Genomic DNA, 27862 nt, shown 5'->3' with positions numbered 1-27862 from the left:
ATGTACATTCTTCGCTGAGCGGGCATATTCTTCACTACAGTTGATTTATTGGCTTCTCTCGGTTCGAAAGCAGGTTGGGCTTTGATGAAGTGGTTGAGCGCATTCTTCATTTAGGCTAAGCTTCGGCGCTTGTCGGACTAATAATGAAAGAAAGCAGACTTCCTTCAGGAAACAATATTTTGGAGTTTTCTGTTTGCCCATGAGAAGCGGGCAGGGGCCTTTAGTTTTTTAGTTTTACGCCGAACAGTAACGAATGATTTATTTATTTATTTGGTTCGTCACAGTACAATGTAACAGGAGGCGGAGGGAAAAGCCGTTCAAATGACGGCTTGAGGGATCCTTCGGCCCCTTTGTGAACAATGGCAGCAGCTGAAAGACATCACAGTATCACAGCACTATTTTTTAAAGTGACACATTGTTTTACGTAAAAATCAAGCCACAAAGGAAAACTGAAAACATAGTTTATACATAGCTTATACAACAAAGAAAACTGCTGCAATCTTCTGCACTTAACTAAATTCCAAATCATGTCCATGGGAAGTCCCGGATCTCTAAAGTATTTACCGTAACTTGCGCAAGTAAGAGGTAATTTCAGAGTAAAGAGTAGAGCGATCGGTGGGCAGCCATATTCTATGGCTTTCGGAACGAGGCAGTCTCCGACTATTCAGAAAAAATTCAGTTTTTGTTCGGCATATTAATGCATCTTCGATGCGTACATGCCGCTTTGACGTGGTGAGTTTTTTCGGTTCTGTGACGACGCTTGCGAGGCAGGAGAAGTGGGCGGAACCTGAAATCTTTTGACCAATGGTAGAAGGCTAATGGCGAAGAAGGCGTCGAATGAGAATTTCTTTTTTTGTTCGGTCTAATCGTGTATAATCAATGTGGACAGGTCATATCACATGGAGATCTTTTGCGGTTTTCATGACGTAGCGTGACAGACAGGCGAAGTGGGGGCAGCCGAGAATTTCTTGACCAATCGTGGTAGACTGACTGCAGAAGTGGAATAAAAGCAGCTTGGAATGGCTTTACGTTAAAGCGAACCTGTACGCCTATGATCGTATTACTACGCTTCGGAGTCGCCCTAGCGCACGCCCTACGCCTTTGCCATGTATTGTCACAGCTTCTTTCGATTGTTACTTCTGTATTCTGTCGTGCATCCTCTATACACCGGGTGTTTCAGCGAACACTTTCAAAAAAATTTAAAGGGTGTCTGTGGCAGACAGCACGATTCTAGTTCATGAGCTCGCCTGCTCGAAGAGGCGGACATTACCTGAGCAAAAAATTGAAATGCACGTTCGACGAATTAGCCAAAATTCACTAATTGAGTATCCAACTAATCGCATTATGGCCCATATTGCAGTTTACAAATTCTAGCTGTGGAGTTCGCAAGGCGGATCCACTTGGAAGGAATTCTCAGGATGACACCACATTCGAGGCATTAATTCCCCAACTTTGCGGAGAAATGCATTGGCATTTCAGATACTTTTGTACTTCAAGGCATAAAACGACATTTTAAGAAAGCTACTGGAACGCCAATGCATTTCTACGCAAAGTTCGGGAATTAATGCCTCGAGACTGGTGTCATCCTGAGAATTCGTTCCAAGTGGATCCGCCTTGCGAACTCCCAGGTTAGAATTTGTAAACTGCCATATGGGCCATAATGTAATTAGTTAAGAACTTAAAGGGAAGCTGAAAGCTTTTCCAGAAAATATGAGTTAAGAGCAGTACGTCATGGTTTTCATCCCTCTGAATACGAATATCACATCGAAATTGAGCGAAAGAAAGCGCAAACAGATTTTATTTCGACGAAAAGTGCAGCAGCAGAGTCGGGGCAGCTCGCGCGCCTCGTTTCCGCCTGTGATTGGTCGGGCGCCTTGTGACGTCAACAATGGTGTTCGTCCGCACCGACTGCTGCCGCTACACATGAAGCACGGTGCAAGGTAGTTTAGTGCTGTTTTGCTGAGACGGTCATGGAAAATTTTGAGAGCTTGCGTTTCTCTGAGGAGTTCGGCGTTAAGTGCAAACCCCACGAGAGCGATCTTGGGCGCGACGGCGACGGGCAACGGCTTCTAGCGACAAAACAGGCCGTCGCTTGTACAGATTGCTTGGTGTTGTCGCTCGATCGCTCGTTTCTAGAAATCTAGAACTCGTCGCTCGTTGCCCGGAAGTGCTATAAGCGACTAGCCAATAGTGAGAAGCCGGAACTGGATGTACATACCTCAAATACTACTGTTTGTCGCACGGAGCGAGCAAACTATTGAATTTTACACGTGCGAGAATAAGAACGTAGTGCAAGACCTTCAGAAACATTTTTTGCCCCTTTTTACAGTAAAACACATCAACTGAAGTTGATAAAGCACGCGTCACGCTAGTTTCGGCGCGTACATTGCTGCCTTCATACCGGGAAGTCGTCGCTCAAAGCTGTCGCTCGCGTGAAGTTAGGCTTGTAGGCGAAGAGTGAACGCGACAGCCATCGCCTCGCTAATTGTTGCTGTCGTGTGCAAGATCACTTGTATGCGGTTTGTACTTTACTCCCTACATGTACGAGCCGATTGCGAAAAGGCCCGCCTCTCCAAGAAGCAAAAAATGCTGGTGAAAGCAGTGCTTTCCACGCGAACGAAGGCGAAGTGTTAGCATCTCGTTCCGTTGGAAATGTTCTTCGGCGAGTATGTTTTTTGCTAAGCTGCAGTCAGCGATCCAGTAAGTACGTTTCCCGGCAAACAACTCTAGTGTTATGTTCCTGCATGCCCCCTCGTAGAACGTAAGCGGTGATGCGATCTTCGGCATTTGCGCGCTGCCCCAAAACTGTCGGCAATCTACACAGACGGTTTAAACGCGCGAAAAGTTTACCGGCTGTTGTAGCACGTGTAGTATAGAACCTTCAACAGCGCACCATGCGCACGCTATTCGTAACCGGTGAATTCCATCGGCTACGTGAGATGGTCGGTTTCTCTATGTGTACGAGAGAAGGGGGAGCGCAGGGAGCCGGCTTTCCAACGCATGCAAACTTTACACTTGCACTGCGTTATGGCAGCTGCATGCAGGCCGTTTCACAACACACGTGCGAATAGAAAATTCGTGGCGCTTGGCGATGAAAACTGCGTCAAGCGTGGGAGATAAACATGCACCTTCCGTTCAGCGTGCTGACACGAATGAGAACCCAAAGCACGCATTATTGATAAACTCTGGTAGTAATCGTCCTCACGGAAGTGGTTAAAGCACAGCACTGTTCTTGAGCGCTTGAAGTTCTTTCGCTTCACAGCAGCCTCCCACTTATCTGAAAGCTTATTGTCTTGCGGGAACTAATGGAACATCGGAACATCGTCGCGGCACTTGGTGTTCGTGCAACGGTAGGCTTCACAGAACGCAGACAGGATTGGCCTACAAGTTCAATTGATGCTGCGCACGTCAACGACCACTCTACATACACACAAACAAAGGAATGTAGGGTCGAGCGAAGCAGATTAGGACGGCACGCACGCAGAAATAAGCACGGTCACGCACGGTCGCGGAGACTGCGAAGAAACGGAACACCAGTGCTGACGTCTCTACGCCGCGGTTTCCGGTTCCGCTCGCATCGTCAGCGTCAGCCGCAGCGCGCGGCGCTCGACGGGGGGCGGAGCTACGGCGCAATTTTAACCGACGATTGCGTCGCTCCTAAGTGAAAAATCCCCCCCAAAATTTTACCTGCATCGTTTATAAGGTTCCCGCATCCGTATATGAGCGTCTTATTGAATTCGACAGACTCTTCAGCTTCCCTTTAATTACTGAACATTTATTAATTAGTCGACTGTGCATTGAAATTTTTTGTGCAAGTAATTTCCGCCTGTTCGAGTAGACGAGCTCATGAACTAGAATTGTGCTATCTGCCACAGGCAACTTAAAAAAATGATTAAGAATAGTCGCTGAAACACCCTGTATATTTGCTGCATACTAGTTACTGCGCAACGTTGAGCGAATACGTTAGCCGAAATGTAAAAGAACAGCTGTCGTTACGCATGTTAATCTCCCCTTTCGTTTTTCACAGTGCAGAGTAGCAAATTAGAGCGTACTAAATTAGGTCGACCTCCCCGTCTTTTTTATCAATAAAATCGACGTATATTCTTTTTTATATAATTTCTTAGATTAACGCTGTTTAACACTGTTCCAAACCCTCCTGACAATGTCTTAAATCCGATTCCGGCTAATTTATGCGTCGCTAATTTTGCTGTTGCTGTTAGTGGTTTGGTTCCTGTCGACCATTGGCATGTTCCACTCGAATTCGCAATTTCTTTAGAGGCGATTCATGTGGTCAGCCACATTGTTCGCTCATTTGTTTTCTAGAACGGCGACTATCTAGGTCTTTACCGCTGTTTGAATGATGCCTACTGGTCTGAAATGTACCGTGTCACAGCTACCAACAAAGCAGTTAGCACACATACTGATAATGTAAAACGTGCTTTGGAAGCCTTCATTCCATGAAATAGTTTCATTCTGCTAGCTATTCTACGTGGTTTTCTGAGGAATAACGTGGTTTATTTCGTAAAAAAAGCTAAGGTACCATAGAATATTCAAGAAAGCAGAATCATCGAGGTGCCCGAAAAATTTAGTGTCTTGCGAAGCCAGGTGAAAGGCGTAATTCGCAGAGACAGTGATGCTTACAATATGTTTTTTGAAGAGCACGTAAAATGCGGTCCCAAATGTTTCTGGATCTATGTAAAATATTACAGTACTGAGTGGACTGAGATTGAAGCAATAAATAATCCATTTCGTGGCATTCCTAGAAAGTGCGACAATATCGTCACTGCATTCACAGAACAATTTTCCTCGGTTTTCCTGAATACAGCGCATGCTCCTAGCTCTGGTGACTGGCAGTATAGCTTCAGTGATAATTTCAACATTTCATGTTTTTCAGTACAAGATATCGGGGCGGCCGTAAGTAACTTGAAACCAAAGCTTTCTATTACTTACAAACGCGTATACCAAGTTTTGTTCTCAAAGGCTGTTCTATTTTAGTTCCTCTCCTTACGCGCATGCTTAATCTTGCTTTGCTTACAAGTGCCTTTTCTTCTTGTTAATCATATCATAAGAAGCCAACAGACGAACACACCAAGGACAACACAAGGGAAATTACTTGTAGTTACTAAAAAATTGAAGAAATGATAAATAATGGAAATGGAAGTGGATGAATAAACAACATGCCGCAGATGGGGAAAGATCCCACTTCTTCGCATTACGCGTACGATGCGCTAACAATCTGAGCTACCGCGGCGCCGTTTTCCCATCCACTTTCCGGGGAATTTATGTGTTTGAAGCACAGACACATTCCCTTCTTGCGGCAAGTAATTTTTTTATCCACTTTCAATGACATTAATCTATCATTTCTTTAATTTAATTAGTAAGTACAAGTAATTTCCCCGATGTTGTCTTTAGTGTCTTTATTGGTTGACTTCTTATAATGTGAATAATGAAAATCGAGCCCCTCGGTTAACCCTTTTCTTCTCGTTCATTACATAACGAGTGTCTGGAATCCGGCAACATCGACGCCTTCAGGTAGCATGTGTGGGTTTATTGACCAGTTTCCCACACCCAAAAATATAACGTATTCGTGACGCCTGCAGCAGAAAGGATGTTGCACATCCGCCACCAAAGTTTGCGAGTGGCGGCGCTGGATAACACTTCCAGGCTTAGTTCGAGTAGCAAAAACATAACTGTCCCAGAAAGTGGATGGGAAGACGGCGCCATGGTAGCTAAGATCAGTAGAGCATCGCTGCGTACTGCGAAGATATAAGATCATTCCCCACCTGCGGCAAGTTTTTTTTTCATGCACTTTCAATTCCATTAATTTATTATTGCTTTAATTCAATTAGTAAGTACAAGTAATTTCCCCTGTTTTGTCTTTGGTGACTTCTTTAGTTGGTTTCTTGTGTTATGCTTAATAAATAATCAGTCCCCTCGTTTAACCCCATTTCTTCTGCTTTCTTCTTGTTGGAAGAGTGCAATAGTTGTGCCAGTTCATAAATCTGGCAGCATGGGCGACATAAAAAATTATCGCCCCGTGTCCCTCTTGTCTGCGCTTGCAAAAGTGTTTGAAGTAGCTCTGTTTACACATCTGTCGTTTTTCATTGAGCATAAGGTTAGCGTATACCAGGATGGGTTTTTTCATGGTAGGCCTGTGGAAACAAACTTTGTTTCTTTTCTTGATGCTGCGAGACCCACTGTTGTTAGCTGAATATAGACACAGTATACCTTGGGTTGTCAAAGTCAGCTGACGTTCTTTCTCATCACATTCTTATCCATAAACTCTTAAGCTACGGCATTAGTACCAGCCTATGTACACTGATTAAAGACTACATGTCCACTTGGTTAAATTATGTTCGCGTTGGTGCTAAGTACTGTTTGGCTTATGAGTCGACTTCCACTGTTCCCCAAGGGTCTATCTTAGGCCCATTATTTTTCAATAACTTTGCCAATAATCTTCAGGAATGTCTGCGTTATTCGCGTCTCCTTTGATAAGATGACGATAGTAAACTTCACCGTGAAATAAAATCAGAGCAGGATTGCCAATTATTACAGGAAGATGTGAATTCTGTTGCCGTGTGGTGTGCTTCCAACTTTTTCGCGCGTTTATCCAACCAAGACACTTGTTTCCTTTCATCGCAAAATCTACACTTTTATTATACGAATATTCGCTTGATAACATTCCTTTGAAAAGATCTAGTTGTATGCGCGATTTAGGAATATTGGTTGACTCCCTGCTATCGCTTTCGAAGAACATGTTTCAAGGATCGTTAATGCATCCTGCAGGAAGTTAGGCCTCATATCAAGAATGACAACACAGTTTACGAATGTCAACTGCATTGATCTTTTCTATTATTCTTTTGTCCGCTCGAAGTTAGAGTTTAGTTCCGTAGTATGGAACTGCATTAATTTGACCAATGTGGCAATAATTTAATATGTTCAGCGACGTTTCGTTCGTGCCCTGTACGATCGATTTCTGGGACACAGTGTATTTTATGCCTGTGAGCGTGTACTGCCCATATTTAACATTAGACTCATAGGAATAACGCGAAAATATTGTGATTACTTATTCATGTATAAAATAATTCACACCCACTCCTCCTATCCGCGGCTACTGTCAGCTGTAACGTTCAGCTTACCTCGCCTTGCGTAATCCTAGCATTTTCTACGTGAATTCCTCTTGCACCTCTAAAGCTGTAACACGTCTTGTAACACAAAAAACAACTTGCGTCATGATCTTGGTAAATTCAGCTCTACTATTTGCTCATTATCTGACTTTGTCCTTGATTAAATATATTTTTTGTAGCATTTCGTACCAATGTTCTTTGACATTTTCTGTTTTGTTTTTCGGCTTTATGGGCTTTGTGTAACACACATGCTCCGATATTAAGGAGTAAAGCTCTTCTTGGGCACTTTCAGAAAATAAATAAATTAAATAAACAAAATTAAATGGAACCTGAAACCTTATAGCCATCTCTAAAACAGACACCTCCTAGTGCAAGAGCGCATGATAATGAATATATTTTCTTTGTTCTACCTCGTTCTTAAAGGGCCCCTCACCAGGTCTGGCAATCTTGAGCTGACAAGCGCCGTGGATACAACACGTGCCAATGATCGTGACTACTAAGTACTACATCGCTACGTTCCGCGAAAAGAGTTGAAATTTCAAACCGAACGCCGAACACCGTTTGCCCTTCCCCTCGTGGACGCCGCGCTCCCAGCCGGAGAGTCGACGTATATCGCACAATTGCGGCTACATGTACGTACATCGCAACACTGACGTCGTTCGTAGTGACACGTGACTTCAACAATTATTCAAGGCAACATCTGTTATCTATGTAATATGTTGCTTGAATAGACGAATTAAAGCTTAAATAATAAAAGACACAAACCAAATGTCTTCATCTTTTGTTTTACTTCGCACCGCAGCAAGAAAGATGTATTTCCGTTTCGTCTGCTTGCTCCCACGTCGTGCAGTCGCGCGCAGAGACACCGAAACTATGCCATTTTCTACGGTGTTCTCGTGCGTGATCATGCTCTGTGATCTGCTTGTGTCAGTCTCAGTATTCGCGTAGCACTGACTTATACCAATAGTCAAGTGTTATCGTGCACAGCGCGCAAAATCGCGTGCTGGGCGAAACGAGACAAACGCAACAGCTCACGCGTGAAACTCGAGGGAAAGAAAGAACAGAAGGCGGGGCCCACGACATATGCGTCACGCGATCCTCGAGTTCAGGTATGGGAGAACACAGGGAAGGAATTTCGCTTTCGGAGGCTGGACGGGGCAAGTGGAGAGAGTGTCTCTCTTGGCAGTGGCCCTCGGCTCCTGAAATCATGGGTTTGCGGCACTGAAATATTTCTATCTCGTCTAATAATGGACCAATTTCAAATATTCTTGCGGCATAACGCTCCCTAGAGGGCACGTAACAACTTCCAGCGTATAACCGAAATTGGTTATGAGATATGGGGAGGGGCCCTTTAAAAACAATGTAGGTGCCATCGTATGTTTCGGCTTACATAGCATTGGATGTTGAGCGGAACGAAGTTTACTCCGTTTCATACATCAGGTGCAACGCTGTGGAAGCTAGAGATACTTTTTGCAGCGGCTGCGTTCGTACTTAGAAATAGCTCGGTGTTTCTTGACCCGATTTTTGTGAAAATGTTTTTTATATAAGCCTTTTTGAATAAAAAAAAGTACTTACTCTTAGAAACAAACAAACCATGTACTCATACGGCTGATAACACGTTGTTTTAAATTAATTTGCGCTTCATTGTTTCTTTTCGTTAGCCGTCGCGGCAGCCTCACGTGCATGCTCACGCGAGCAAACGCCTCCTGGTGCGCAGCGAGGCAAAGACGGGATCGCGCGGAGTGATAAATGTTCGTGACCGGACTTCTTGCGTAGCTTCCACAGCGTTGCACCTGATGTATGAAACGGAGTATAGTGCCGGTGAACGCGCCTCAGATGAGCATTTCAGACAATAAATCACTACATAAAACCTGCGCGAATAACGCCACCTCATAGGTGCCTCGAAAGCGCACAAGCATCTTAATGGAATAGCGTATCATTTTAAATGGCTTCTTTGATTCTCTTAAATATCTCGTATTTGGCTTACACTGTTCTTTAGCCTGTCACTATGTGCAAGTGTAACCAGCTTTAAATGTGTTTACATATGTGTTGTAATTCTCTCTGCGTGCACCTCTCCTTACCATTCTTTCCTCAACAAGCATCGAACATCGCCTTCGCCCTCGCGACCTTTCGGTGCACAGTGGTTTCGCGTCAAATGCTGTTTACATTTCGGAATAGGTTGTCAAGGACGTTGTGCATAAACATAATCATTGCATGAAAATAAACATTGTATCGGAATGATATAAAGACAACTGTAGACGTCTAATTACATTATATAGCACTTAAATATTTGCTTCACTAGCGCAACCCGCCGGGATGGCTGCTATGGCGTTGCGCTGCTAAGCTCGATGTCGCGGTATCAAATCCCGGCCGTGGTGGCCACATTTCGATAAAGGCGAAAAAAAAAATACAACCATCCTTGCACTGCGGGTAAGTCAAAGACCCTCCTGTGGTGAAAATAATCCGTAGTCCTACACTACGACGTGCCTCCTGATCAGATCGGGGCTGCGGCAAGTAAAAATTCACAATGAAAATTTTATTCCCTCTAGCGCTCCACTTCACATAGATTCGAACAGGTGCGTTGGGCTTACTCAATTTCTCTCTGTAAAGCCACATAGACCATTACAACTTTTCTGTGGAAAGGGGAACTTATTATGTGAGTCTAAGAAATACCACCACTTTCTTCATTATTACTTTTTAATTCTTTGCATTACCTTTTCTCTAGTAATCGTTTTGTACTATCTACTTTGCAATGCTGAGTATTTGGCATGAACACACTAGTTCTGGGCAATGTCCCAGGTTGTCTTTTATTAGAAATTTCTTTCTTTGCTTCTTTATACGGAAGAAGATTGGGTGGACATGGGCGGTGGAGAAGATCCCGCCGGTAGCAGACACACAAAATATGACTAAGGTGATGCCCAGCTAGTAAAAAATTCGAGCATTATTTAGCTACCGCTAATTGTCGATGTATGCGATACCATATGATTAGGAGTTTGAGAGGTATGAATTTTTATATACATAGGTACAATGATGTTAAATTCAACACGCGAGCTGGAATGTATGTGAAGCAAAGCTTTCGTGATGCCAATATTCTGATAATCCCTGGGAAATCTAATATCTGAGCCTGAGAAAGCGTCACGACTGGATTAGTCCGACGAGCCGTATAGCTGACCCTGGTGCGCTGTCATCTCCGGGAGCCATGGTAGCGAGCTCAATGTAGCATCCGTTGCGGACCTCCGTGGCGAGGAAGGGGATCGCACAACTCCACCGAAATGTTACGTGTGGAAATTAGACACAGACAAAACAGAGTATTTACACTATATTTACAAAATCAGCGCAGCCAGAGACCGAGATGGAAACCACCTCGTTCCGAACCCCCGATGTTCGTCTTCGTCTTCATTTGCGCCATGTCTCTTGAGTGTCTGTTGCATCGCAACAACATAAAGCTGTTCATCTGCAACATATTTTGCACCATAGCGACCATTGGGCCAAGCATAGCACGATGCCACCCCATTTACTTTTGCACTATCTTCAGGATCAGCTGACTCCTTTCGACGCTCGGTTGACGTGCCGACAACTGCGCGCGCGTGCGTCATGGGCGACGAGCTTGCACACTCTCATTTATCAAAGTGACGTCTGCATGCCTCGAACCACTTTCAAATTTACGATTCCGTGAACATTATGACGCTCTCGGTTACGTTAAATGAATGGTGCAACATATGGCTGATGCAAGTTAATGTGAATAAAATAAAGCATGTCAGGTACTCGTCAATATACATAGCAGCCTGTAATCTTACAAAATAAGTGGTGTCAGCATTGACATAGTGCCACCAATAAAGTATCTAGGTACAATGTTCCACTCCAATCTCCCATTTGGTTATCATACAGAATTTAATTTAAGGGAGAGAGAGAGAGAGAGAGAGAGAGAGAGAGAGAGAGAGAGAGAGAGAGAGAGAGAAACTTTAACGAATAACACAAAATTTGAGGTCCCATGCTTAGGGAACCTAGACTAGGGCTCCATTGGTGTGATCGGCTCGCTGGGCATGGTCCAGGAGGGCCAGTTCGCTATACTGATCCTCGTCCCCAAGCCGCGCCTCCCGCTGCCTGTTTAAGTCTTGTGTCTTTAGTTTTGTGGAAAATATATGTGTCGGTTGGTTTGGGCACATCCAAGCGATGTGCCCAAACTCGCGACTCGGTTGGTCCGCAGTTCGTATGCTTAGTACGCGAACTAGCCCGTCCACCCTTTTTTTATCCTCCATGCCCTCGCGTGTGGGGCACTAAGTGAAGTTGTGGAATCCGGTAATTTGGTTCCCTAGAATTTTGAGTACTAAGCGCGGTGCCGTCCCAGAGAGATACAGGCGACGGATGTTTTGTGAGTCCGTGAGTATGCCGCAGATAAGTCCCTGTTCTCCGCCTCCCTAATTGCAAGTGCAGTCGCTGTGGCTTCTGCTGTGCTGACAGATTTTGCCCGGACCAATGCCGCTATCGCTCGAGCTTGGTTCGTGGCTACCACCGCATAATTGTCCTTGTCCGAGTGACTCGCCCCGTGCAGTAAACGTCCGGTTGCCCTCTAAATCTACGGTCGAAGGCTTTCGCTGAGGCCTTTCGGCACTCCGCATGATATCTCGGACTCATAATTTTTGGAACTGGGAATACGCCTATGTGCTGCCTGACTTCCCGGGTCATCTGCACGGTCTCTTCTGCACTGAACTGGCGGCGGAGTGCAAAGCCGAGTTTAGTTAGTATGGCGCGACCCTGCGTTGTTGCGCACAGCCGTTTCATTTGCGCGATGAGGGTGACCGCAGCATACTCCTCGAAGCTACTGTGAATTTGTAATTTCTCAAAACGTACTGTGCTACTATTTTCCTGGAGCGCTAGCGCAGCTGTAAAGGCCCGCCCAATGATGACGTCAAGCTCTTTGAGCTCCTGCTTTGTAATGCTCTGGAAGGGAAGTCCGTACGTAATCATGGCGATGACAAAAGCTTGCACAAGTCGGATCCTTTCCCCTTCCGAAAAGCCCTCGCGAGTTCGTGTAACCGTATACGGTCATCTTAGCTACTTTTTGGGTGGTACCTTTGAGAAGGCGGAGCGTGCGCGCTACTCCGGCCACCTGTTGGATCCATAATCCCAGGAGGCGCAGTTGATCTACCTCTCTTACGCTTTCCCCGTCCAAGAAAACCTCGAAACTCGGGCGATTTTCTGGTCTCACGTACTTTGGACTTATTAGAATAAATTCGGATTTCTTCAGAGCACATATCATGCCTGCCCCTCGCGTGAAGGTCTGAACCTGTTGGATTTCGAACTGCAGAAACTCCTGTTTAACCCCGTAGGACCCCTATTTGCCAACAGTGTAATATCGTCAGTATATATGACACTCCCTAGGGCTTGCTTCGTCCGCAGTTCCAGTGCGAGTTTACGCATTCCCACAATAAATAGGAGGAGGGAAAGTGTTGAGCCTTGTGGGGTTCCTCGATTGGGAACTGCAAAGGGTTTCGACCTAGTTGAGCCCAGACCAGTGGTGGCCGCATGGTTTTTCAGAAAGCTGCGTACTTACTGGTAAATGTGCGTTCCATAACCTACCGATTCTGTTCCTTCTAGTATTGTGTCATGGGAATGCCTTTTTCACGTCGAGAGCAAGCAGAATGGTGCCTTCCGGACCCTTTACCGGGTGAAGGACGTCGTGCTGAAGCATGAGAAAAATGTGCTGCGCCGACACGTCTGGGATGTACCTGGATATATACCGGTATAACCGGAATATATACGCACATTTCACTATTTAGGCCACCATTAAAGTACTCGCCAATTATTTGGGACTCTCATCGCGCAATCCAAAATTTGCTGGAATCAGTTCAAGATACAGCAGTAAGATTCATTCCGTCTTCATATTCCCGGCACCAAAGCGTCACCCACTCCAAAAGATTTGATCTTCCGATTCTTACTATGCGTAGAAAGTTAGCAGTGTTACCTTATTCCATTCCATCTAACAGGGCGCTTCACAATTTTCCTACAACCATATTCGGCCAGTAGACCATATCTCATCGCGCATTGACTATGTACAAAGGGTATAGCTCATTTTCGCCCATACAAGCAAGCATAAAAACTCGCCACTTGCATTGTCAACTGAACCATGGAACGGTCTACCTGCAAGCCATTGCCGAACTAACCGAAAGAGATTCCTTTAAGACAGCTTTACTAAAACATTCACCAAGAATTTTTTTCGTAAATGCGCATACCGTTCTTTTCTTACGCGCAAATAGGTATTCAGCATTCTGTGTCAATATCTAAGTGCCCATTTGCTGTCTCACGTGGCAGTGTCGTTATTTGCGATGCCCTAATTAATATTATACTTTATAATGTTTCTATTTTACACAGTTAATTTTCTCAACCGATGTTCACCTACTGTGCATTGATTTTGTTTTTCGGACGTTAGTACTTTTCTAAATTTTGTAGTATTGCATGACACGCTCGTTCTTTTGCAATTCCTCCCCCTCCCCCGTCCCTCCCTGTGTAATGCCGCTCGGCGTCCCTTAAGGTACTTAAAAATATTTTTTGTTAGTACATCCAAACTAGTGAAGTTTGCCTATAATGCTATTAAAGATGCGTGACCGACGGTGCAATCGAATCTTTGTCTTCTACCACAGCCGTCCAATGATCTAATCACTAGGCCACGATGGCATGCATCTTCTGAAGGGCCGAAGTCCCTCCTTCAGACGTCTGGCGCTTACATCACGTGCCAGTTGGTTTTTCTCTCGTGACAGCTAGCGCATTGACCCGCTGTGTTATACAGTCTACTACCTTCGGTATCAGACCAAATATATTGTCAGAGGGATGCCCACAAAGTGCGTGCGACCCACCTACAAGGCTGAAACAATACTATCGCAGTAAAATATTTGCCGCCCTGACGCGCCCTGCTCCGACAGCAATAGCGTCATAGGGAACTGCTATGTAAGATTTCCAGGTCTGAACTTTGCGAGATCTGCGGCAATTTCCTGTAACGTTGGCGCAATGCCGCGCAATGCGCAGTTCGAGCAGCGTGTTACGGTTCGTTAGTTTCATTCTAGGCCAGCTTGTTCCCGCATTGCCACAGGCACTACAGAGCCTTGCCACGGCCCGGAGCAGGCCAGATGGCTACAGTATTAGGACAGCCTCAGGCCTGAAAGCTTCCAGCTTGCGGCGGCAGGAAGAAGCTGTTGGTTACAGGTGAATCTAACATTGAGCGAATTGGTGGTAGCAGATTCTCCCGAGCCTGCCTTTCAGGAAAGTTAACTAACGCAGACGCTGTTGTTGTGTAGTTCAATGTGTCATCCTTCAGATGCTGAGACCCAGAAGGGTGATTAAGGCGACGCGCACAACCAGGAGAAACAGGACGCAAGCACGCAACCTGTGAGCCTTCCAGCGCATGATGCCGCGGCCGCCTCAACATCAGGCTATTTATTTTGAGCAAAACAGACGACTGGGAGAGTTGGTCGAGGCTGATCATTTTGAACTGTTACGCAAAAGACGGAGCAAACGGGAAGAAGGCTATCGCGATTGTGTACATCGTCTTCTCCGGTCCTTCATCTTCTTGCGCCACAGTCCGAAATGGTAACACTATTTATGTACACTAGCACAGCTCCCAATGATCCTGGCGTCGCCACCGTGCAGCGCCGTCCAATTTCCTAATTTCAACACACCACATAATTCTCTTCTGTGGTCGACTGCGCTTCCCTTCTCTTGGCACGCATTTTATTGTTATAGCAATTTAATTCACACTCCAGGCGAATTTCCTACGTCGTCGTCGGCGTCAGCGTTGCAGTAATGTTAAATAAATAAAATAGAAAAAATTATATTTAGTCTGTTGAAATGAAGATCGTCAAGGAGATGGAACAAAATATCAATATAAAATTACTCGTGAAATCGGGTAACAATGTTGCAGAAAATACATATAATCTTGCTAAAGGTCTATGAGAAGGATGTGCTATGGGTAAGAACTGTTTTCAAGTGGGGAACATGATTTTCTCAAAAGTCTTGAAAATTCCAAAGACGATGCAAAACCAGCATGCTCCTCTACCACATGTGAAGAGGAAGACCTCGAAAATGTGCTCAGTGAACGCCGAATAACTGTTAGAATGACAACAGGATCACCAGGTTTGAAAAAATCTTAAGTTCACCGGAATACGACTAAAAATTAGGTAATCAAAAAAGGTTTGTGCCAAGATTGTGCCGAAACTGCTAACTCGCAAACGGTGCTACGAAAAGAATGTTGAATTTATTGTAAAACTTCAAACGATAGCAATGAATTCTTGCAAAAGGTCGTCACCGGCGACGAAACTTGGATTTACGAATACGACACCAAGCTGAAGTCACAATGGAACGAATGGGATAAGAAACATGAGCCAAGGCCAGAAACAGAGCGCGGAAGAACAAAGCAAATATCGAAGTGATGTTGATTGTGTTTTTCCTTGCCATGGAACTGTGTGCCCCTAAGTTGTACCTGAGGGTCAGACGGACGGAAAAAACTTCAATGAGAAAAGCCCCTGCGAGTTTGGCAGCCCGGGCTCATGCCACACGGCCATTATGTGCGGTGAGGCATATCCTTTCCACCGCTGCCCGGGCCCGTTGGATAGCCCATAGTTGGTCGTGTAGTTCCGAGCTAGTCAGAGCACTTAGTCATCGCTCCTCGGGAGGTCCGGTTCTATGTTGTCCTCTACATATATTGCTCTGACCTCTGTGCATTTCCATAAAGTGTGTGCCATGTCTGCGTGTTCGTGCTTGCAGAGCTTGCAGCTCAAGTTTGGTTATTGTCTGGAATTTACTCTGTTTAAGTGTGCTGGGTTTCAGAACGTTCTCGTTTGCAACCTTCTCGAATCTTTTTTATGAGACCTGTCGAGTTGTTTGTGCGGTTGTGGGTATGCTTCTGTTTGTTTCGTATAATGTGTCAGTACGTCGTGGTAGGTGACCAGTCTCTCCCTGTCGTCTTGTATCGCTACTTCGTCGTCGTCACCTGCTCCGTGTTCTCCATCGCCTTCTCCGCAGTCCTCCCACCTTACGCGGGAGTACGGGGTGTTGGGCTGTCACTGTCCGAGCCGCGGTCGTTTAGTTCTCGTGCGGCTCGGTGGACCTTTTCGTTGAGGTTGAGAGGTGTGCTCGGGTCTTCTGTGGTTACTTCTCACATATGTGCCGGGATCCACTTGAGGCATTTGGGTGTGATTGTTGCGGTTCTTGAAGCCTTCTGCTCTGCAGTTCCTGATTTTGGCCGCCTCGGTGCAGAACCAGCCCTTTGTGAAGTTCCTAATGGCCGTCTTAGAGTCGCTGATTATTTTTGTGTCTTGTTGCCGACCACTGATAAGAGCCAAGTGTGATTGCCGTTTCTTCAACTGCCGCCGACGATCTGGTCCCTACGGAGCCCGCAGTCACGGTCTTTCCTTTCGTATCTACGACCACCATTGCGACGAGGGAGTGACCCTCGTCACCACCGACACCGTCATTGTCATCCCGGTTTCGGGGGTACCTGGCGGCATCTACGAAAAACACCCCCTCCCACGCGCCGTAGTTTTTGAGACTTCTCCCAGCAAGAAATCAAGGTGGTCCTGCAGACCATCAAGACCAAGTCGGCTTCTGGCCCTGACAAAGTGACAAACAAGATGTTACGGAACCTGGACGACTAAGCAACGAGCCACTTGACAGGCTACATCAACGAGTGCTGGCGGAAAGGGGTGATACCCGACGAGTGGAAGAGGTCCGACGTGATCCCCATCCCCAAGCCGGGTAAATCCCTAGAAATCCAGAAAATGCGACCGATCTCCCTCACTTCCTGCGATGGTAATGTGATGGAGCACGGCTGTTTGAGCAGAGTTAACGGCTACCTGGAGTCCAACTACATATACCGCATCAACACAATTGGCTTCAGAAGAGGACTTTCTACCCAAGATGCCATCACACAACTCAAGGAGCAAGTGATAGACACCACGGAGCGAGGATTGATGGCAATATTCGGACTCGATTTAAAGAAGGCATTCGACAGGGTCAAGCACGCAGCTATCCTCGACAGGATCGCGCAATTGGGCCTGGACGAACGAACGTATATTTATATCACAAATTTTCTTTCAGGTAGAACAGCGAAAATCAGACTGGACGAGGAGGAGAGCATCCAGGTGGACATGGGCAACGCTGGCACACCGCAAAGGTCCGTCGTGTCATCGATGCTTTTCAACCTCGTCATGATGGGACTATTGGATAAACTGGAACGAATAGAAGACAATAATCACACAGTTTATGCAGACAACATTATGATTTGGACCACGAAGGACTCAAGTGATAGGGATATGGAGAATAGACCTCAAGGGGGGCTGGAGGCAATCGAAAATCATATGGAGGGCACCGGACTAGAATGCTCGCCGGAGAAATCAGAGCTGCTATTCTAAGACGCCAGGAGGCTAGGAAAACCGTCCGGAGACGTAGCGGGACTACACATAATGGAAATCAGAATAACTACGAAAAAAGGCACGGGGTTACCCATTGTCCAAAAGATCAGTCTCTGAACCGAAGCCAGAACAAACGCGGAAGCTATAACACGTCTGGAAAAGAAAGTCACGGCGACCGTTAGGCTAATACAGAGGGTCTCCAACAGCAGAAGGGACACTAAAGAAATAAACGTCATACGATTCGTCCAGGCCTTCGCGATCAGCCACGTCGCGTACGTGGCGGCATTCGTCCACTGGAACAAGGCTGAGAAAGACACAATCGATGCGCTTATTAGAAAAGCATAAAGAACGGCACTGAGTCTCCCGCAATAAACAAGAAACGAAAGGGTACTACAACTGGTGGTACATAACATACTGGACGAAATCGCGGAAGCACAGGGGATAGCGCAACTTGAAAGACTCTCCGGAACCAAGGCGGGCAAATAAATCATGCAAAAGATTGGCATTAACTACAACGGAATGAAGAGACACAAGACACAGAATCATGCGGACGTCCAAGCCGCAATAAACACGGAAAAAATCTCGAAGAACGTGCACCCCATGCACAATGTCTAGAGAAGAAAATGCCGCACGAGAAAGCCAAACTGCCAATGCACATTCCTAAGTGGAGGTGGTCCTATAAAGCTTCTGAAAGTACGTGTGCACCACGTGCGAGCAAGCTACTTTCAGGACGGGCGTTGCATTCTGCACCACAATAATTCCCCTGGGCCCTCAGCAGTTACAGTGCGTGAGTTCTTGACACGCAATTCAATCACTGTGCTGGAATCCCCTCGATATTCACCGGATTTAGCTCTCTACGACGTTTTTGTTCCCTATATGCAAACTGGCGTTCCGGGGGCGACACGTAGTGGATGTGACGGCAATGCAAAAGGAAACGACGTCACTGTAACAGAAGAGGACTTGCAAGGATGCTTCCAGCAATGGAAGAGGTGGAACAAGTGCATTGAATCCTACGTGAGTACTTTTAAGGAGACGACATTGGTGTTGAAAGTTTGTGAAATGAATTTTTTATACATAATGCAAGAAATTTTGGGACACACGTCGCATATCTTTCACCAGTTCTATTCTCACTGATGCCAATGATATCCAAGCACATGCCTGATAATTCTTCAAAGCCTTGATAAGCTAGCTTCAATACAGAAGTTTCACGTGATCAAGGCTGCCAGCTGGAGTTCCCAGTAGCGGCCTGTCCAGATCCAGATTTGTTGACATTCTCTGCTACGCCACGCCAGGGTTGTATCTGCTAAAATGACGTATAACCTTTCGCCACGGCATTTAGAGTAAAGCCGGAGCCTTGACAGCTATTTTTGTAGCACGGCAAATAGAGTGAAATAACAGCTGTATTCGCTTGCATTGTGTGCTGAGTGCGCATATAAACTCAAATGTTGGTTTCACAATTTCATCATCATCATCATCATCAGCCTGGTTACGCCCACTGCAGGGCAAAGGCCTCTCCCATACTTCTCCAAGAACCCCGGTCATGTACTAATTGTGGCCATGCCGTCCCTGCAAACTTCTTAATCTCATCCGCCCATCTAACTTTCTGCCGCCCCCTGCTACGCTTCCCTTCCCTTGGGATCCAGTCCGTAACCCTTAATGACCATCGGTTATCTTCCCTCCTCATTACATGTCCTGCCCATGCCCATTTCTTTTTCTTGATTTCAACTAAGATGTCATTAACTCGCGTTGGTTCCCTCACCCAATCTGCTCTTTTCTTATCCCTTAACGTTACACCTATCATTCTTCTTTCCATAGCTCGTTGTGTCGTCCTCAATTTGAGTAGAACCCTTTTCGTAAGCCTCCAGGTTTCTGCCCCGTAGGTGAGTACTGGTAAGGCACAGCTATTATATACTTTTCTCTTGAGGGATAACGGCAACCTGCTGTTCATGATTTGGGAATGCCTGCCAAACGCACTCCAGCCCATTCTTATTCTTCTGATTATTTCCGTCTCATGATCCTGATCCGCCGTCACTACCTGCCCTAAGTAGATGTATTCCCTTACGACTTCCACTGCCTCGCTGCCTATTGTAAATTGCTGTTCTCTCCCGAGACTGTTAAGCATTACTTTAGTTTTCTGCATATTAATTTTTAGACCCACTCTTCTGCTTTGCCTCTCCAGGTCAGTGAGCATGCATTGCAATTGGTCCCCTGAGTTACTAAGCAAGGCAATATCATCAGCGAATCGCAAGTTACTAAGGTATTCTCCATTAACTTTTATCCCCAATTCTTCCCAATCCAGGTCTCTGAATACCTCCTGTAAACACGCTGTGAATAGCATTGGAGATATCGTATCTCCCTGCCTGACGCCTTTCTTTATTGAGATTTTGTTGCTTGCTTTATGGAGGACTACGGTGGCTGTGGAGCCGCTATAGATATCTTCCAGTATTTTTACATATGGCTCATCTACACCCTGATTCCGTAATGCCTCCATGACTGCTGAGGTTTCGACTGAATCAAACGCTTTCTCGTAATCAATGAAAGCTATATATAAGGGTTGGTTATATTCTGCACATTTCTCTATCACTTGATTGATAGTGTGAATATGGTCTATTGTTGAGTAGCCTTTACGGAATCCTGCCTGGTCCTTTGGTTGACAGAAGTCTAAGGTGTTCCTGATTCTATTTGCAATTACCTTAGTAAATACTTTGTAGGCAACGGACAGTAAGCTGATCGGTCTATAATTTTTCAAGTCTTTGGCGTCCCCTTTCTTATGGATTAGGATTATGTTAGCGTTCTTCCAAGATTCCGGTACGCTCGAGGTCATGAGGCATTGCGTATACAGGGTGGCCAGTTTCTCTAGAACAATCTGTCCACCATCCTTCAACAAATCTGCTGTTACCTGATCCTCCCCAGCTGCCTTCCCCCTTTGCATATCTCCTAAGGCTTTCTTTACTTCTTCCGGCGTTACCTTCGGGATTTCGAATTCCTCTAGACTATTTTCTCTTCCATTATCGTCGTGGGTGCCACTGGTACTGTATAAATCTCTATAGAACTCCTCAGCCACTTGAACTATCTCATCCATATTAGTAATGATATTTCCGGCTTTGTCTCTTAACGCATACATCTGATTCTTGCCAAATACTAGTTTCTTCTTCACTGTTTTTAGGCTTCCTCCGCTCCTGAGAGCATGTTCAATTCTATCCATATTATACTTCCTTATGTCGGCTGTCTTACGCTTGTTGATTAACTTCGAAAGTTCTGCCAGTTCTATTCTAGCTGTAGGGTTAGAGGCTTTCATACATTGGCGTTTCTTGATCAGATCTTTCGTCTCCTGCGATAGTTTGCTGGTATCCTGCCTAACGGAGTTACCACCGACTTCCATTGCACACTCCTTAATGATGCCCACAAGATTGTCGTTCATTGCTTCAACACTAAGGTCCTCTTCCTGAGTTAAAGCTGAATACCTGTTCTGTAGCTTGATCTGGAATTCCTCTATTTTCCCTCTTACCGCTAACTCATTGATCGGCTCCTTATGTACCAGTTTCTTCCGTTCCCTCCTCAGGTCTAGGCTAATTCGAGTTCTTACCATCCTGTGGTCACTGCAGCGCACCTTGCCGAGCACGTCCACATCTTGTATGATGCCAGGGTTAGCGCAGAGTATGAAGTCTATTTCATTTCTAGTCTCGCCGTTCGGGCTCCTCCACGTCCACTTTCGGCTATCCCGCTTGCGGAAGAAGGTATTCATTATCCTCATATTATTCTGTTCCGCAAACTCTACTAATAACTCTCCCCTGCTATTCCTAGTGCCTATGCCACATTCCCCCACTGCCTTGTCTCCAGCCTGCTTCTTGCCTACCTTGGCATTAAAGTCGCCCATTAGTATAGTGTATTTAGTTTTCACTCTCCCCACCGCCGATTCCACGTCTTCATAGAAGCTTTCGACTTCCTGGTCATCATGACTGGATGTAGGGGCGTAGACCTGTACAATCTTCATTTTGTACCTCTTATTAAGTTTCACAACAAGACCTGCCACCCTCTCGTTAATGCTATAGAATTCCTGTATGTTACCAGCTATATTCTTATTAATCAGGAATCCGACTCCTAGTTCTCTTCTATCCGCTAAGCCCCGGTAGCACAGGACGTGCCCGCTATTTAGCACTGTATATGCTTCTTTCGGCCTCCTAACTTCACTGAGCCCTATTATATCCCATTTACTGCCCTCTAATTCCTCCAATAGCACTGCTAGACTCGCCTCACTAGATAACGTTCTAGCGTTAAACGTTGCCAGGTTCATATTCCAATGGCGGCCTGTCCGGAGCCAGTGATTCTTAGCACCCTCTGCTGCGTCGCAGGTCTGACCGCCGCCGTGGTCAGTTGCTTCGCAGCTGCTGGGGACTGAGGGCCGGGGTTTGATTGTTGTGTTCATAGGAGGTTGTGGCCAAGTACTGCACCAGGGTGGCCAATCCTGCTCTGGTGAGGGAGTGCGTTACCGGTTCTGGTCACCGGGATCAGGCCACACTCCAGGCCTGTTTGTGCAATTTTATCAACACGCGGATTTTTTTTTTAATCCGGTGGAAAATTGCCGGCACCGGGATTCGAACCACGGACCTCTTGCACCCGAGGCGGGTGTTCTACCTCTACGCCACCGCTGCCGGTTTTACAATTTGTGAGGAATCAAATCAGTTAGGGCTTTGAGGATTTAAATCTGCTGACTATGGACTGAGAATCTGCACGCAACGCACGCATTTTTGGATTAAAAACCTTGGAGGATTCTTAAGCTTTGCCTTTAAGAACGGAACGCGATATCATTCAAAGATCCGTGGCCGCTTCTCAAGCTTCACGGCAACTGCAGCTTATGTTTCCTGGAAACGCTGGTGGCGAACGCTATGCACAAAGGCGAGCTTTCTGGTTATTCTTTTCTGTTTCTCCTCCCCAGCGGGCGCCGTCCCTGCCGCAGATGAGCGGAGGCGAGTGCCATCTGGATGGCGTTGCAAGGAACCGAGCGTGACTTACCGCTCCTAAGACAGGTCTCAAACGGCAGCTGGTAAAGGGGTTTGTGTTTGAGTTTCCGCCTAACAGAACTAGGTTTTCTCGTATATTCAAATTACAATCCGACGCTTTCATGGCTGTGGATTCTGTGTAAGTCACACTTTACAAATTTTTTGACGCATTTTACTATGAGAAATTCAATAAGTCCAGTAACGCCTCTGCGCTAAGCGGAGGGCTTGCGTGGTTCGGGATGCATGATTCGGGGTAAATCTTTTTTTAACGGACAATGCTGCCAACGCCGACACCGCATTTTCTGCGACACGGAGCCCATAACGCCATGGCGCTATTAGATCATGGGACAAGAAAATATGGGCTTAGAGGCAGGCGGTGTATGCCTTTTACCCGAATTTTGCAGCAATACGTAGGAAAAAGCAGGCGCCCCACTGAAAGGAACTGCATGTCGCCTACGGCGTCAAGTGTAACTTACACAGACATTTATCGTCGGACGTGGAACAGAGGTGAACATTATTAAGGGGAAAATTGTTAGATAGATTATGGGGTATTACGTGCCAAAACTCCTATATGATCTTGAGGCACGCCGTAGTGGGGTATGAGGATTATTTTTGACCACCTGAGATTCTTTACCGTGCACCTAATTAGCGGCACACGGATGTGTTTTTTTATTTTTTCTCTATAAAAATGCGGCCGCTGCTGGCCAGATTGGATCCCGCGACCACGTGTTTAGCAAGCCAGCGCCATACCCAATGCACCATCATGGACGGTATTGTTCCACGTTAGCAACATACACTCTCTCTCTGTCTTCGGTATATATATATATATATATATATATATATATATATATATATATATATATATATATTTGAACTGGAGCACACTCTGCAGTTCCTTAAAAAATACTTACGGATCTCTGGATGACAGTTTGTCCGTAAAGCTCACCCACTTGATGTTATCGCCTCTGCTGTTGATGTATTTCATCACTTCTTCCGTCAAATTCACCATCAGAGACTTGCCTCGGAGAGAATTAGTTATTGCTGAAAAAGAAGTACAATTACTATACGCAAAAAAACGTGGAGCTTCCCATACTACACTTGAGCGAGATACGTGTGAAAGCATATGCTGTTATTCTCGTGTTGTCTTTATGTGTGCTGCGCTTATGTTTTCTTCGGCTGTTTGTTTTGGTTATTTTCAAAGTTGTATTCAGTCGTTATGGCTCACTCCCAAGGGCCATAGTGAGCGACCACGGAGTGAAGCGCATGTCAGCTACTGAAGTATGACATGGTTGAAGCCTGATACACACACAGACATCTTCTGCGGGCTGCAAAATGTTTGATTCACTATGCTGTATACTTAGCAAGATTGCGCGCGTTCTTCAACCGTCTCATCGTCAACATGCTTTATCTTCCCCGCTCACAGTGGTTACGAACGTGCAACACGTAGCTGACGTATTTAAGGCAACGCAGCGTGTTCATGCCACTGCGGCCTTGCGACGATGTCTATCGGCTTCTTGGTACAGAGAAAAAAAAAAAGAAACAGTCGTGAATCGTAGCCAAAGGAACCGCCCGCTGCTCAGACATGTGGGCCGCAGCATCGCTACTGCGGTACAGTTCGGAGGCCTCCATGTCGGTCGTGCTCTTAGGACAAGACGTTGCTTTATGAGCCTTGGTTTTGCTGAACGTCGTGAGCAGCACCACTCTCCACAAGTGCAACACGGGTGAACTGCGTCGAAGCGGAGAGTGCCGGCCGCGCCATTCTCGGCACAGTATCTAGTCCCGTCGTGCGCGCTTCTATAAATCCTACGTCACCGGCGGACCTCTGTGCTCAACGGGCGTTTGTGATATGCCCACTTCTTGGAACTCCTCTATTCTTTCTGTAGAATGTTTCCGGTATAAGAACCTGAAGATGGACTAGTTTACTTATTATTCTACTAGTACGGCTAATAGGCTAACCAATTGACAAAAACAAAGTGAACGAGGGCACTCCGAACAACAACAACAACAACAACAACAACAACAACAACAACAACAACAACAACAACAACAACAACAACAACAACAACAACAACAACAACAACAACAACAACAACAACAACAACAACAACAACAACAACAACAACAACAACAACAACAACAACAACAACAACAACAACAACTACTACTACTACTACTACTACTACTACTACTACTACTACTACTACTACTACTACTACTACTACTACTACTACTACTACTACTACAACAACAACAACAACAACAACAACAACAACAACAACAACAACAACAACAACTACTACTACTACTACTACTACTACTACTACTACTACTACTACTACTACTACTACTACTACTACTACTACTACTACAACAACAACAACAACAACAACAACAACAACTACTACTACTACTACTACTACTACTACTACTACTACTACTACTACTACTACTACTACAACAACAACAACAACTACTACTACTACTACTACTACTACTACTACTACTACTACTACTACTACGACTACTACGACTACTACGACTACTACTACTACTACTACTACTACTACTTTTCATACAGAACTCACACGCTTAAGGGTGAGACAAATTAATTTTTGTTTTCTTCAGTCTGCATTACGGTGTTGTCTGCCATGTGCAGTGTGTGCGAGTATATATGCTGTATGTTTCCTTGATAAATATACCCAATAGAACGGTGACGTAAACCCTGCATAAATCATGAATAGGAATTGGTGCTACAATTTTGCGTAAAAGTCTGTTTATGCATTTCGGGACTTTTGTTTCCTGAAACTTCTCTGTAGAACAGCAGTTCCTCTGCAATAGCTGTAAGCGTATAAAAGCGCTTGAAAAACGTGAGATGAAATAATACACGCAGCGCCATACTTTTCATCAGTTTCAACTCGCCGTTGTCAGATAGGAAGAAGACTTGGCACCCGGAGTTGTAGCGTCCCAGAGTTTACATGTAGTCATCAATCCAGCATCCCCGTCTACCCGGGTTGACTGGGCGGGGGGCTTCGTTTCGGGCCATCGGTCATTCCAGGGCAAGGTGGCTGCTGTCGTGCGGCAAGACTGAGCTACTGCATTCAACACACAAACAGCCATGTCGCTCTTATAGGACACGAGCCTCTCAGACTCTCGGATTACCTTAACACAAAGGAGGTCAAGGCGTACAACCATGGAGACTTCCGAAACCATCCACGGAGCAGCGCGAGCGCACGAGGGTGCACCACGACCGGTTCCGGCTGTGGGTTCAACTGAGCCAAACAAAACCCCGTGGATCGACTGGAACACACGGCCATGTCGAGCGACCTTAGGAGCATGCATCGTAACTTAATGGAGAGCTTTCCACACGACTTATCAAAAATCACGGCAGGGCGAGACCACACTTCGAGAAACTTCTTGTCGCCCAGGTGGTGACGCTCCCTAGTGAGATGGAACCAGACCACCTTCCGTGCTTTCGCAAGCACTTCATGAAGACCCGGTGTCCGCTTCCCGAAAACCGCATCACAGCGTGCTAACCAAACTTGGTATGAGCCCTCGACAAAGGATGCAAAAAGCAAACAGTCTGCTATGGAACACCTGGAAGACTAAAAATACCAGCGATCCGCTAGAGAACAGCCGCGGCAAGCAAACAGCGCGTAAAGGCGTAAAGATATGCGCTGAGCCCTCACGGCTGCCACAGAAAGGGCGCACTCCACGAGCCGGGAAGGCTGTAAAGGACCTGTACCTCATCGGCAGGCACCCTCGCGCCAGGCGGTACATGAACGTAGCTCACCTGGCGCCGAGGAAACTGGTTGTAATGTGCTTCCAGCTTGGCCTGTGGATGGACAGATCATACCATAGGCAATGCGGTAGGAGACCTAGAGTGAGTATATCGACTACTTCTTGGATTGGAGTTTAAACTACATCGATGCCAGGGTGAACCTTGCGGAGGCATACCAGAGAGTTGGCAGCTGCCGCATATATGGTGGACGGGGAACCTACACAGTGGCACAATGTGATTTGCGAAGCCAAACGGAGTCGGTTACAAAGAAAAAAGGAAATAAAGCTTCTAGTCAGGAGCATATCCGAGTTAAGAGAGACCTGGGTCCACCTGACGTGTAGTCCAGTAGCCACGATGCCCTGGTCGGGAATCCCGAGTCCTCCCTTATCCTTGGGTAACTTAAGCACATGCCGAGCTACACAATCAGTATTCTTTTTCTAGACGAAATGAAAGAGGACCCTCTCCAAGATAAGCTTGGCTCGGGTTGAAACAGGAGACACACACGCTACGTACGTGAGAAAGGAAAACAAAAGTGAGCGAAGAATTGTCGCTCGAGCTGTCAGTGGACATGACAACGGGCTGAATTCCTGAATCCTGGCTTCAAGCTTCTCCTTAACTTGCCGCCAGTTTGCAGGAGACAGACCGTCTGGATCGAACAGGAAACCTAAAATGCGCAACCACGTCTTCACGGGTAGACCATGAACGGGCTGCGGACTAGAAAAAGTGGAGCTCAAGTACAAGGCTGCACTTTTCGACTTATTCAACCTTGCACCACTCGCCCTGCAGTAACTGTCCATGACATCCAAGACGGTGCAAGCTGATGCCTCGTCCTGGACAACAATAGACAACTTGTCTGCATAAGCAAAGAGTGCAACATGAAGAGGACCTGGTGGGAGTAGGAAACTGCCAATTCTACTGTCACAGGACAACTTCTGCAGAAGCAGTTTAAAAGCGAGCACGTAGAGGGCGGGCGAGGGAGGATCCCCGTGCCGTACACCACGCCCCACAGTGAAAGCCTCCGAGACGCTATCTTGTATGAGAACAGCAGAAGTCGGTCGAGAATACAAAGCTTGGACCATTCGCCAAAAACCCACGCTAAAGCCAGCCTCATCCAAAACTCGGAAAACGTATCTGTGGCTAATGATATCGAAAACCTTCTGATCGAAGGCGCAGAGAATACCTGGAAGTTTCCTGGCATTCGCCTACAGGAGAAGGTCCCTGACTGTTAAACCGTGAAGCTGAGTGAAACGCCCCTGGACAAAACATGCCTGGTAAGGACCCAAAACAGTGTTGAGTACTGGTGTGAGTCGCGTACACAGACACTTTGCTATGAGCTTGTGATCGCAGTTGAGAAGCGTGACTGGACGCCATGCTCTTAAATCGGGGCTTCTCGACTCATCCTTACAAAGGATAGTGATTAGCCCCTCTTTTTGAGACGCTGACAGAGTCCCTTCACTGAGTAGTCTACCAATGATGTGAATGGCTTCCCTAACAGCGTCCAAAATTTTATATAAAATTCAGCTGTCAGACCATCGGATCCTGGAATGCGAGTGT

At 46.0% G+C, this 27862-nt stretch overlaps 1 long non-coding RNA gene across 4 annotated transcripts in view; it reads right to left on the bottom strand.

The window, feature by feature from the left end:
* Nucleotides 1-27862, bottom strand: part of LOC142559552 (uncharacterized) — a 96578-nt gene that overhangs the window by 17927 nt on the left and 50789 nt on the right. For all 4 annotated transcript variants that reach the window (XR_012823155.1, XR_012823157.1, XR_012823154.1 and 1 more), the window contains exon 4: nt 23442-23571. This is a non-coding gene — a long non-coding RNA (uncharacterized LOC142559552). The remainder of the gene's footprint in view (nt 1-23441; nt 23572-27862) is intronic.

Source organism: Dermacentor variabilis, chromosome 10 (assembly GCF_050947875.1).
Source record: "Dermacentor variabilis isolate Ectoservices chromosome 10, ASM5094787v1, whole genome shotgun sequence".
Lineage (NCBI taxonomy): Eukaryota > Metazoa > Arthropoda > Arachnida > Ixodida > Ixodidae > Dermacentor > Dermacentor variabilis.
The sequence above is the reverse complement of the archived record's forward strand: the minus strand, read 5'-3'. Positions and strand labels throughout refer to the sequence as shown.